This window comes from Monodon monoceros, unplaced genomic scaffold (genome assembly GCF_005190385.1).
Source record: "Monodon monoceros isolate NGI ecotype Baffin Bay Population unplaced genomic scaffold, NGI_Narwhal_1 Super_Scaffold_4, whole genome shotgun sequence".
Classification (NCBI taxonomy): domain Eukaryota; kingdom Metazoa; phylum Chordata; class Mammalia; order Artiodactyla; family Monodontidae; genus Monodon; species Monodon monoceros.
In genome coordinates, this window is record NW_021703781.1 from 19838526 (window position 1) to 19850926 (window position 12401).

The following is a 12401-nucleotide window of genomic DNA, read 5'->3' on the forward strand; positions in this document are numbered from 1 at the left end:
TCCTCTGGCTTGAAGATGATTAAGAAGCCTCTGACCTTTAAGACCACATGCACACTCCCTCAAGGTCTGCCTTGCCACCCCACCTAGCCACCAGATCCATAACTAAAGTTACAATATAAACCAACAGGAAAGTGTTGGGGCTGCTAAGGAGGAAAGGTGAAGGTTTCTGCAGAGCTTAGCTGACATGCACCTCAGAAGCCTAGAAAGTGTCTACGTGCCTTAACTCTAAGAGTGCTAGATCAAGGGATGGAGGAAAAACAAAGTTGGATAAGGAAGTGTTTATCAATATGGAAGTGTTAGGGGAACCACTGACCAAAACAACCTGCCCTGGCCAGGCATGAGAGTAACCACTTGCATGAGTTATCTTACAACAGGAGGTCCTGGTAAGGAAGGACCTTACCACTGACAAGCTACCACTGACTGGAAGAATCCGGGAAAGGCCAAAGGAGAGAGGTGATGCCAGTCCATATGTCCCAGTATCCTTCTTGCTGGAACCCATCTTGGCTGAGCAATGTGCACACCACCATGAGGACCCTGAGTCAGAATGATTGGCCAGAGACAACCTGGAAACTGGAAACTAACCCCATTACCCCTGAGACTATGGGCCGCGTGGCAGAGCAGTTCTCCTGGGTTCCCTTACCCTGCTGCTCTCTGCCTGGGTGCCCCTTCCCAATAAAGTCTCTTGCTTTGTCAGCACGTGTATCTCCTCAGACAATTCACTTCTGAGTGTTAGACAAGAGCCCACTCTCGGGCCCTGGAAGGGGTTCCCATTCCTGCAACAGAAGTACTCTTCTGGGATAAAGGTTTTATCACCCTGGCAAGAACTCCGGGAGAAGGTGTTGACATGCTTCTAGAATGGCTCTTAGAAGCGTGGAAAAAGTGACAGCTCCTCTTAAGTAGAAATGCTAGAACTACTATGGCAGGCAGTGGAAAAGGGGTCAAAAAGTTTAAGGAAGTTAACATGCTAGAATGGACAGTTTGTGTAAGCCCTAAAAACCTACCAAATGACTTTGTTCCAAAGGAAGGCCAAAGCAATGAAGAATATGCTGGTAAGAGGGGCAGCATCTCTGAGCTATCAGTGGTAGCTCTCCTCTAAAGGGCAGAGGTGATGGTAGAATGTTATTACAGAATTGGGTTCACAAATAGCAATGGGAATGATGGGGGGGGAAATCCCAAAATAATAGAGGACAGGTGGAGGTGTTCAGCCATCAGAAGCCAGGTGGTACAATTATCATAATGAGGAAGGTCAGAATGGAATGCAGGGCAAAGTTATAGAGTGGCATCTTCAGAGGTAAGATAGTTGGTAACAGTTCTGCACCCAATTCCATTGTGTGTTGGAGAGGTGGGGTTAGCAGGGTAGGGGTGAGGAATTTCCCCACACCAACCAGAAAGTTTCTGACACCAGCTGGGTGTCCTACAATTCAATTCAATTCTGACACTATCTACCTGGAGCTAGCATCAGATTCTACAGGTTAGAGGCTCAGTGCCACAAGGCTTCCCTCCACTTCAGATGCCAATCGCAAACCTAGGTTGTTACCTGTGCTTCTGATCGACTGGCTGTACATTGGAGCTTCCAATGACCACCTCTTCAGGTTCAGTTAATTTGCTAGAGCAATTCTCAGAACTCAGAGAAACATTTCACTTACCTGATCACCAATTTATTATAAAAGGGTGTAAATCCAGCTAGATGAAGCGATACACAAGGTGAGGTCCTAAACAAAGGAGTCTCTGTCCTCTTGGAGTTTGGGGCCTGGCACGGTGGCACATGGAAGCTTCTGGTTCCCCAACCTAGAAGCTCTCTGAACCCTGTCCTTTGTGGGTTTTTTGAAGTCTTCATTACATAGGTATGATTGATTAAATCATTGGCCACTGGTAATTGAACTTAATCTCTAGCCCCTCTCCCATCTCCCTTGCCTGGAGGTCAGGGGTGGGACTGAAAGTTGCAACCCTTTAATCAAACAGTTGGCTCCAGTATCCTTACCTGAGCTAGTTTTCAGACCTGGAACCCACTGACTAAAAGAGAGGTTAGGTGCTCTGGAATAAGACCCTGTGACACCATGGCAAGTATATACAGCACTGATTCCTCTAATGTTTACCCAAAGGGACTGATGGCCATTAACTCAGGTACTATAACCTGGGGAAAGGAGAGTATTCAGACATTTCAAAGACAATCAGTTACAGGGTCTAATTAACTTTGATACATGGAGATCCAAAGCATCATCATGGCCTCCCTGTTAGTGGGGCATTAGGTGATCAGGTATTAAATGGAATCTTGACCCAGCTCACAGTGGTCATTTTTCCAGTCCCTAAATGTGTAATTAGAATGGACATAATTGGTACCACATTGATTTCTTGACCTGTGTGATAGGAGCTATTGCAATGGGGAAGACCAGGTGGAGACTTCTAAAGCTACCCGCCCCCATCTGTCAACAAATCAAAAACAAATGAAAAACATTTCATCCTGGGGGGAATGTCAGAGATTAGTAGTACCTTTAAAAACCTGAAGAATGCAGGGATACTAGTCCCCAGTGTATCTCCATTTAATTGACCAGTCTGGATCTTGCAAAAATCAGATGGATTCTGGGGGGTGACAGTAGAGTATCACAAATTCAACGAAGTAGTAGTTGTACTTGCAGCAGCTATGCCAGATATAGTACTTTTGCTGGAGCAGAGTTACACAGCTTCAGGTATGTGGTAGGCAGGCATTAAGCTGGAAAATGCTTTCATTTCCATCCCTATCAAAAAGGAGAATCAGAAACAGGTTATGTTCTCTTGGAACGGATAACAGTATACATTTAGTCTATTCTCAGGGCTATGTTAAATCTTCTGCCCTCTGCCATAATATAATCTGAAGACACTTGGACTAACTGGACATCTCACAGAATATCACAGTGGTCCACTGTATGGATGGATCATGAGCCTGCGTCCAGACCCCCATGTCATGTGCCACTGATGAACTGACATCTCTCCCTCAGCTCAAAACTATGGCCATATGGTGGAGGTAGAGAGTGTTCTTTATGACTGACAAAGCAGGAATAAGATCAAGCTGGGTTCATAGGTGAATTGGCCTCTTATATAGGTTCAAGTCAAAAATGGATGGCAGGTGCACTGAAGTGCCAATTAGGGGTAGCCTTGAAAATAGCTGTGAGAGGAAATCCAATGAGCAGAGCTTCAGGTGGCGAACCTGGTCATTTACCCTGTGTAGAAAGAGAAGGAGCCCAAGGTTAGGATATACACAGTTCCATGGGTAGTGGTAAATGTTTTGGTAAGTTGATAAGGGGCCTAAAATAGAAAATATCACAAGATTGGGGAGTAAGAAGTCTGGGGTAAAGGCACATGAATGGACCAATGAGAGAAGATGCAAAGTGTGAAAATCTTTGGGTCAAATGCCAATGCCAATCAGAAAGCATCCAGTACAGAAGAGGCACTAACAACCAGGTAGATTAAATGACCGGCAGGTATTAGTCAGCCTTTGTCACGGGCTACCCTAATGAGAGCACAATGAACTAATGGAGGAGTAGCCATAATGGCAGAGAGGGAGACTATGCATGGGTTCCCCCTGGCCAAGGCTACTTTAGCTACTGATGTTGCCAAGTGTCCCATATGCTAGCAACAGAGCTCACTGCTGTGCCACTGATATGGCACCATTCTTCAAGGAGGCTTTGGTGGCAGGTTGACTATATTAGTCCCCTTCCATTCTGGATGGGCCAGAGATTTGTTCTAACAGGAATAGACATGTATTCTAGGTATGTATTTGTCTTTCCTACCCACGGGGCCTCCAGCAACATCAATATCTAAGGGCTTACAGAATATTTGATCCACCAACATAACTTCGTATATAACATTGCATCAGACCAAAGGACCCACTTTATAGCAAGGAGATTCAGCAGTGGCACGTGACGATGGGATACACTGTTGACCCTAGATGCCACCAACATGATAGAATGATAGAAGGGTTTATCAAAGGCACAGCTGAGGTACAAGCTTGGATATGATATACCGAGGTTGGCACACCAACTGCCAGGATGCAGTATACATGCTAAATCAGTCACTTCTATATTGTACTGTGCCCTTAATACGTGGAGAATATATGGGTCCAGGAACCAATGAGTGGAAGTAGGCCAGGACACACTTAACATCAAGCCTACTTGGGGAATTTGTGCTTCCTATCCCTACAATTGTGTTCTGCAGATTTAGATGTTATGGTACCCTTGGGGAAATGTTTCCACCAGGGGACACAGTAAGAATCCTATTGAACTTTAAGCTATAGTTCTCATCATTCAGGCACTTTAAGCCCTTTGTGCCAAGGGATGAACAGTCAATAAGAAGTAATCATCTAGGTGGGGGAAATGGACCTGATCATCAGGAGGAGAGAGGGCTGTTGCTACACAATGGGGACAGGGAGGACTATCTTTGAAATCCAGGTGACCTACTGAGGCTTCTCTTAGTACTTCCTTACCCAGTTTTGATGGTAAATGGATAAAGTTAGCAGTTAGGCCTGAGAAATGCATGGTAACCGGGGGCTCAGATCCTCATGGTTGAAGATCTGGGTCAATCCTCCAACTAAGCCATCTAGACCAGTAGTGGAGTTAGCTACGGATGAGAGAAAACTACATTGATAACAAAGGAGGAATTTGATGAGTTTTGATTATATCTTGCTACCAGTTGCAGCAGAAGCAGCTGCAGTTCATTCCACTGACCCTCCCCTCATAAGTTTTCCCTAAGAACCCTCCAGTGTCCTGAAAAAGCTGCTTCCAGAATGTATATGAAGCAAATGGATCTAAGAGGCACAAAGGTGGACTGTTATGGATGCTGTGCTGTACTGTGTTGCCCAGATTCCCCCTTTAGAACTGGAGGATTTATTCCTCCAGCTACTGGGAAGGTTGGCTGATAGCTACAACTTAGATGAAGAAGCCACATCATCTAAGGTCATGCTCCTTTCCCAGGACAGCTCACAGCCAAAGACTCATGTATGTGGGGGTATAAAGGTTCAGACCTCATGCTCCACTTGGGACAACTCTGAAGGGACAACTGCTTCAGAACTCTCTATGGTGTCACACGAAGACACCATATTGTGATTCCATTGCAGCTCAGTTTATTCCTGTCTAATCCTTCTTCCTCCCAATCCTCCACAGGCATTGATCCGAAGGACACTCCCTGATAAATTTCCTCTATGGGTTTGCGTCTCATAGGACACAACTCATAGGAATTATCTTTATAGCATTTTACTTCTGGTGATAGTTGTTAAGTTATACCCTAATCTTTCCATTAATAAATCTACCTGTGATTATTTAACAGGAACTTTGCGAGTTTTTATGCCCAGTAGGACATTACTGTCATGAGACCTATCTTTTGGGTCCCCAAAAATACATAGCAGAAAAAAGAAGGCATGGTTTAGAAAAATATACATACTATTTTGCATTTTCTAGTTAAGTGATAAGTTTTACACATTTGAAGAAGGGGTAGATAGTCTAGGCTGATTTTTATCAAAAAATGACACTTTTTTTTACTAAGAAAGATCTTAAACTTGCCACAAAGAAAATGTAGAATATTTCTATTTTTAGAGAGGTAATTAGACTAATTTAAAAAAGTATGAGCTTTAGAATTTCAAAGTCCTGGCTTAAATACCAATTTCACTCTTTATTAGCTTTGTAACTTAAGGCAAGTTACTTAATTTTGCTAATATTGTCTATGGAGGGCAATGTTGTGAAGGGGTTAATTGTGTGGTCTCTGAAGCCAGATCACCTGGGTTCAAAGCTGTCACTTACTAACTAGGTAACATCAGATGAGTTAACTCATTTAACCTCTCTGTACCTCAGTTTCCTCCTCTTTAAAATGAAGATGATGATAGTAACTACCTTATAGGTTTGTTGAGATTAAATAAATTAATGTATGTAAAGTGCTTAGAACAATGTCATTGAGTGATGAATAAACTTACAAGCTGTTATTGTTATCTGTACTATAGGTTAACAATATTTGCCCATAGTGTTGTGGTAAAGATTAAATGAGGCAATACATGTGATACGATTAGCTCAAAGCCCCTAAAAAATTGTTATCATGAACATGTGTTATAGCTACTTCATAAGATTGTTTTAAAGATTCCTGGCATGGCCAGGTACTGTGCTAGGCATTGAAGGTACAAAGGGGAACAAAGACATACCAGACAGCCTTTGTGCTTGAGCTTAGAGCCTTAACAGGGATCAAGTGAGAGTGAATGTAATATGTTAGTCTTGCCTGGCACAAAGGAAGGTAGATAGATAGAAGTAAATATTCTTAGGCACATAGGGGAAATAGTATATAACCCATGTTCTTTCTCATTCTTACTCTTTTACCTTTTGGGTTCTATTTATCAATCAATCATTTGCCATAATTATAGAGTTTGAGGGAAGGGAAGGGGTTGGGCTTCTTTCAATTTGTACTTTTTGTACCTCTCTAACTCACAGTCACTTTTTCTCATATTATACAATCAACAAAAACCTACTAAGGACCAAGACACCAGGAATAAACAGTTAAGACTACTCACAATGTAGGGGGGGAACAAATAAATAACTGTAATACATTACATTATAGATTTTTTTTCCAATTTACAATAGTTATAAACAAAATGCTAAGGCAGCAAAGAGAAAGGGATGATTGATTTTGCAGAAGCTTTTTGTCTCCATTCCCTCAGCACGTAGTCTGTTTTACCACTCAAATCACTGCTTAAAATATTAATACGATTGATCTTTCAGAATTCTGTTTGTCTTCTTAGGTTTATACTAAACCAGGGTTTCTCAGCCTTGTCATTATTGACATTTTGGACAGGATATTTCTTTGTTGTAAGGGGCTGTCCTGTGCATTGTAGGATGCTTAGCAGCATTTCTGATCTTAGTAGCACTCACCCAGACTTGACAATCAAAAGTGTCTCCAGACATTGCCAAATGCCCATTGCCCCTCTGAGAACCACTGCACTAAATCAATGATTATTTGTGGACTACAGTCTTATTAGTTATGTTCTCACCTTATAATGGAATAGTAATTATTTATCATTTATCATTGGTACATAGGAACTAGAGACTTTACTATCATGATCATTCAGCCACTTGATATGTGATTTGATATAAAGGAAATTACATCAGTGATTTATGCACAAATCTACATTTTTAGATGTTTATATGTTGATTACTGGATGTTTTGTTTCTTTATCTTCACAAGGACAACATGATATTAAAATGGGACTGTCAGAGGATAAGAAAGAGCTCTTGGAAATCAAAAATATAATAGCATCTAATGGTTATCTATTGCTGTGTGATAAATTACCTCAAAACTTAGTGGCTTAAAACAAGAATAAACATATATTATTTCAAATAGAGTTGCCATATGATCCAGCAATCCCATTCCTGGGCTTATATCCAGAAAAAACTATAATTCCAAAAGATACATGCACCCCTATGTTCATAGCAGCACTATTCACAATAGCCAAGACATGGAAATAACCTAAATGTCCATCGACAGAGGAATGGATAAAAAAGATGTGGTACATATATAAATGGAATATTACTCAGCCATTAAAAAAAGAATGAAATAATGCCATTTGCAGCAACATGGATGGACCTAGAGATTATCATACTAAGTAAGTCAGACAGAGAAAGACAAATATCATATGATATCACTTATATATCAAATTTAAAATATGACACAAATGAACTTATCTATGAAACAGAAAGAGACTCACAGATATAGAGAACAGACTTGTGGTTGTCAAGGTGGGGGGTAGGGGAGGGATGGACTGGAAGTTTGGGATTAGCAGATGCAAATTATTATGTATAGAATGGATAAACAACAAGGTCCTACTGTATAGCACAGGGAACTATATTTAATATCCTGTAATAAACCATAATGGGAAAAAATATGAAAAGAATATACATATATGCATAACTAAATCACTTTGCTGTACAGCAGAAATGAACACAACTTGTAAATTAACTATATTGCAATAAAATAAATTTTAAAAAATAACATGTATTATTTCATAGTTTCTATGGATCAGAAATTTGGAAGTGGATTACCTAGGTGGTTTGGGGGGGGTCCCTCATAAGATTGCAGTTAGAATGTTAGCTGGGGCTGCAGTCATCTGAAGACTTGACTGGGGTGGGAGGGTCACCTTTCTAAGATGGCTCAAACACCTGGCTGGCAAGTTAGTGCTGGCTGTTTACAGGAGGCCTCAGCTCATTATGTGGGCTTCTCCATTGGATTACATGACATGGCTGCTGACTTCTCTCAGAGTAATTGATCCAGAAAAGAGCAAGTCAGAAGCAAACTTATAAGTCATACATCATCACTTCCACCTTACTCTGTTGGTCATACAGACCAACCTTGATAGAATTTGAGAAGGGAGTACACAGAGAAATGGATCGTTGGAGAGCATCTTAGAAGCTGTTTACCATAACACAGTAATAAAAAAAAGTTCTAAGAGCTGTAACATAAAATCAGGGAAAATCACCTAGAAAGGAGAACCAAAAGACAAGTAGATGGAAAATAGGAAAGAAAACGTAAGAAAATGACAAAATCAATCAGGAAGCCCCAATATGACTAATAGAAGACTCAGGAAAAGAGGAGAGAAAAGAGAAGGGAGGACATTATCAAAGAAATTTAACAAGGTTGTAAGTTATAAAGTCAACATAGAAAGGCAATCTCTCTCTCTCTCTCTCTCTCTCACACACACACACACACACACACACACACATACACTCAAGCATTGAACAATTGGAAAATGAAATTTTAAAATTCCATTTACGATATTATTAAAAATATAAATGCTTAGGAATAAATTTAACAAAAGATGTGTAAGCTTTCTACACTGAAAATTACAAAGCATTGCTGAGAGAAATTTAAAAAGACCTTAATAAATAGAGAAATATACCATGTTCATGGATTGCAAAGCTCAGTATTGTTAAGATGTCAATTTTCCTCAAATAGAGCTCAATCAATTCCAATAAAGATCACAGCAGCTTAAAAAAAAGTGGATTAACAATTCAAAAATTTATATGGAAACACAAAAATCTTAGAACCAAAACATTCTTGAAAAAGAACTAATTTGGAGTAACTACACTTCCTTACTTTAAAGGCTTACTATAAATCTATAGTAATCATGACAATGTGGTTTGTATAAAGATAGACAAACAGATCAATGAGACAGAATTAAAAGTCCAGAAATAAATCCATAATTATATAGTCAATAGATTTTTGACAAAGGCACCAAAGCAATTTAATGGGGAACGGAAATTATTTTCAACAAATGGTGCTGGAACCATGTGGACAAAAATAAGCGCTCAAATCTTGCCTCACATTATTTGCAAAATTTAAATCAAGATGAATCACATGCCTAAATGTAAAAGCCAAAATTCTCAGGTCATCCAAAAATATTATTAAGAGAATAAATAGTGAAGCTACACACTGGGAAAAATATTTGCAATTAATATATGATACAGGACTTGTATCCAAAATATTAATAAACTCAATAATAAGAAGACAAACATCCTAATGAAAAATGGAAAAGTATTTCCACTTTTTCCTGTTTATTGAAGTACAATTGACTTACAGTATTAGTTTCACGTAAAGAACATAGTGATTTCTTATTTTTATATATTTTATCTATACATTATAATGCTGACCTGAGCATCAGCAATAATAGAGATAAACTTTAAAACATGTATAAAGATGTCCCACGTACACAAAAAAGCACATTTAACCATAGTGTAGGGCTAATCCACAGATCACTGTTTTCACAGAAATTTCTGCTTTATAAACTTTAGGATTTTTTTGTTTTCCTTCCTTCTACTTTCTTAGAGTTTAATTTGCTTTGTGTGTGGGGGGTAACAAAACACATAAAATATACCATTTTAACAATTTTTAAGTATACAGCTCAGCAGTGTTAACTATTTTCACAGTGCTGTAAAACAGACCTCCAGAACGTTTTCATCTTGCAATCTGAAACTCTGTTTCAGCAACTCCCCTTTCTCCTCCCCTCAAATCTCTAGTAACCGGCATCCTATTTTCTGTTTTATGAATTTGACTACTTTAGGTAACTCATATAAGTAGAATCACACAGTATTTGTCTTTTTGTGACTGGTTTATTTCTCTTTTTTTGGCTCCGCCATGAGGCATGCAGGATCTTTTTTCCCTGACCAGGTATCAAACTCATGCCCCCTGCAGTGGAAGTGTGGAGTCCTAACCTCTGGGCCACCAAGGAAGTCCTGTGACTGGTTTATTTCACTTAGCATAATGTCCTCAAGTTTCATCTATGTTGTAGCATATGACAGGATTTTCCTCCTTTTAAAGATTAAAATTCATCTGTCCGTGAACATTTGTGTTGCTTCTATCTCTTGACTATCATGAATGAACAGGAACGTTCATATGTGCTGTGAACGTGAGTATGCAAATACCTCTTTGAGACCCTAACTCTCAATTCTTTTGGATATTCACCCAGAACTGGGATTGCTATATCATGTGGTAGTCCCATTCTCACTTTTTTGAAGAACCTCCATACTGCTTTCCACAGGGGCTGTACCATTTTGCAATCTCACCAACGGTGCATAAGGGTTCTGATTTCTCCACATCTTCACCTACACTTGTTATTTTCTTTTTTCCAAATATTAACCATCCTAATGAGTGTGAGTCGACATCTTGTGGTTTTGACGTGCAGTTCTCTGATGATTAGTGATGCTGAGTATCTTTCCATATGCTTGTTGGACTGTTTAATCAGTTTGATTTTTTTGTTACTGAGTTGTAAGAGTTCTTTAGATATTCTGGGTATCTTATCACATATATGATTTGCAAATATTTTCTCCATTCCATAGGCTGCCTTTTCACTCTGCTGTGTCCTTTGATGCACAAGTTTTTTTTATTTTTTATTTTTGGCCGCACAGTTGGGCATGTGGGACTCTTAGTTCCCTGTGCCCCCTGCAATGGAAGTTTTTAAGTTTGATGTAGCCCCATTTGTCTATCTTTGCTTTTGTTGCCTGTGCTTTTGGTGTCATAAACAAGAAATCATTACCAAGAGCAATGACCTGAAGATTTTCCCCTATGTTTTCTTCTAGGAGTTTTATAGTTTTAGGTCTGATGTTTAAGTCTTTAATCCATTTTGAGCTAATTTTTGTATATGGTATAAGATAATGGTCCAAATTCATTCTTTTGCACATAGATACCCAGTTTTCCCAAAACCATTTGTTGAAGAGGCTGTCCTTTCCCCATTGAGTCATCATTGCACCTTTGTCAAAGATCATTTGACCATATATGTGAGCGCTTTTTATTTTTTAAATAGACTTTATTTTTCAGAGCAGTTTTAGGTTCATAGCAAGTACAGAATTCCCATGTAACCCCTGCTCCCCTCCACATGCTAAATATGCTTTTAACTTCCCAAGGCGAACACAGATTGCAGATTTTAAACCTTTCTTCTTTTCAAATACATGCATTTAATGCTACAGATCTCCCTCTTAACACTGCTCACTGCATCCCATTAATTCTACTATGTTGTATTTTCATTATCCTTTAGTTCAAACTATATAAAAATTCCCACTGAAATACTGACATAGAGGTTTAGAATTATGTTGCTCACCTTCCAAACATTTGTGGATTTTCTGGCTTTTTGTTATTTCTAGTTCAATTCTAATGTGGTTAGAGACCAAACTCTAATTTCAAGCCTTTTAAATTTGAGACTCGCTTTAAGACCTTGCCTCACAAACTTGATGCTGTTTTGTTATGATGGGAAAACCGGTAGGTTCAGACTCATTTTTTTCTGCTTTGGTTATGTATAGAGTGCACTGCGGTGGCTCAACGCTAAGTTTTGAGATCTTAAAACAGTATTCCTAACACATCACTGTAAAGCAATTATACTCCAATAAAGGTGTTAAAAAAAAAACCGTATTCCATTCAGGGGCCCGTCCTCTAGGCTTACACCACAGTGATTAGGCTGCGGTTAAAGGCAGAGTACTTTTTTTTTTTTTGCTGTACGCGGGCCTCTCACTGTTGTGGCCTCTCCCGTCGCGGAGCACAGACTCTGCACGCGCAGGCTCAGCGGCCATGGCTCACGGGCCCAGCCACTCCGTGGCATGTGGGATCTTCCCGGACCGAGGCACGAACCGTGTCCTCTGCAATGGCAGGCGGACTCTCAACCACTGCGCCACCAGGGAAGCCCAAGACAGAGTATTTTTGAGCAGCATCATTGCGCTTTTCAGGAACGCCTTCCACCCCTCACGCAATGGCAGGGCGGTACAAGTGATTTCTCAGTCCTCCACAGCTAAGGGGCGGATAGTTCAGGAACTATCTGTGTACTTTACGAGGCAACGGATACAGTACCCTTTTTTTTTTTTTTGGTCTCCTCATAGGTGACAAAGCTTCTGAGTTCTCAAATCTCAGAAGCT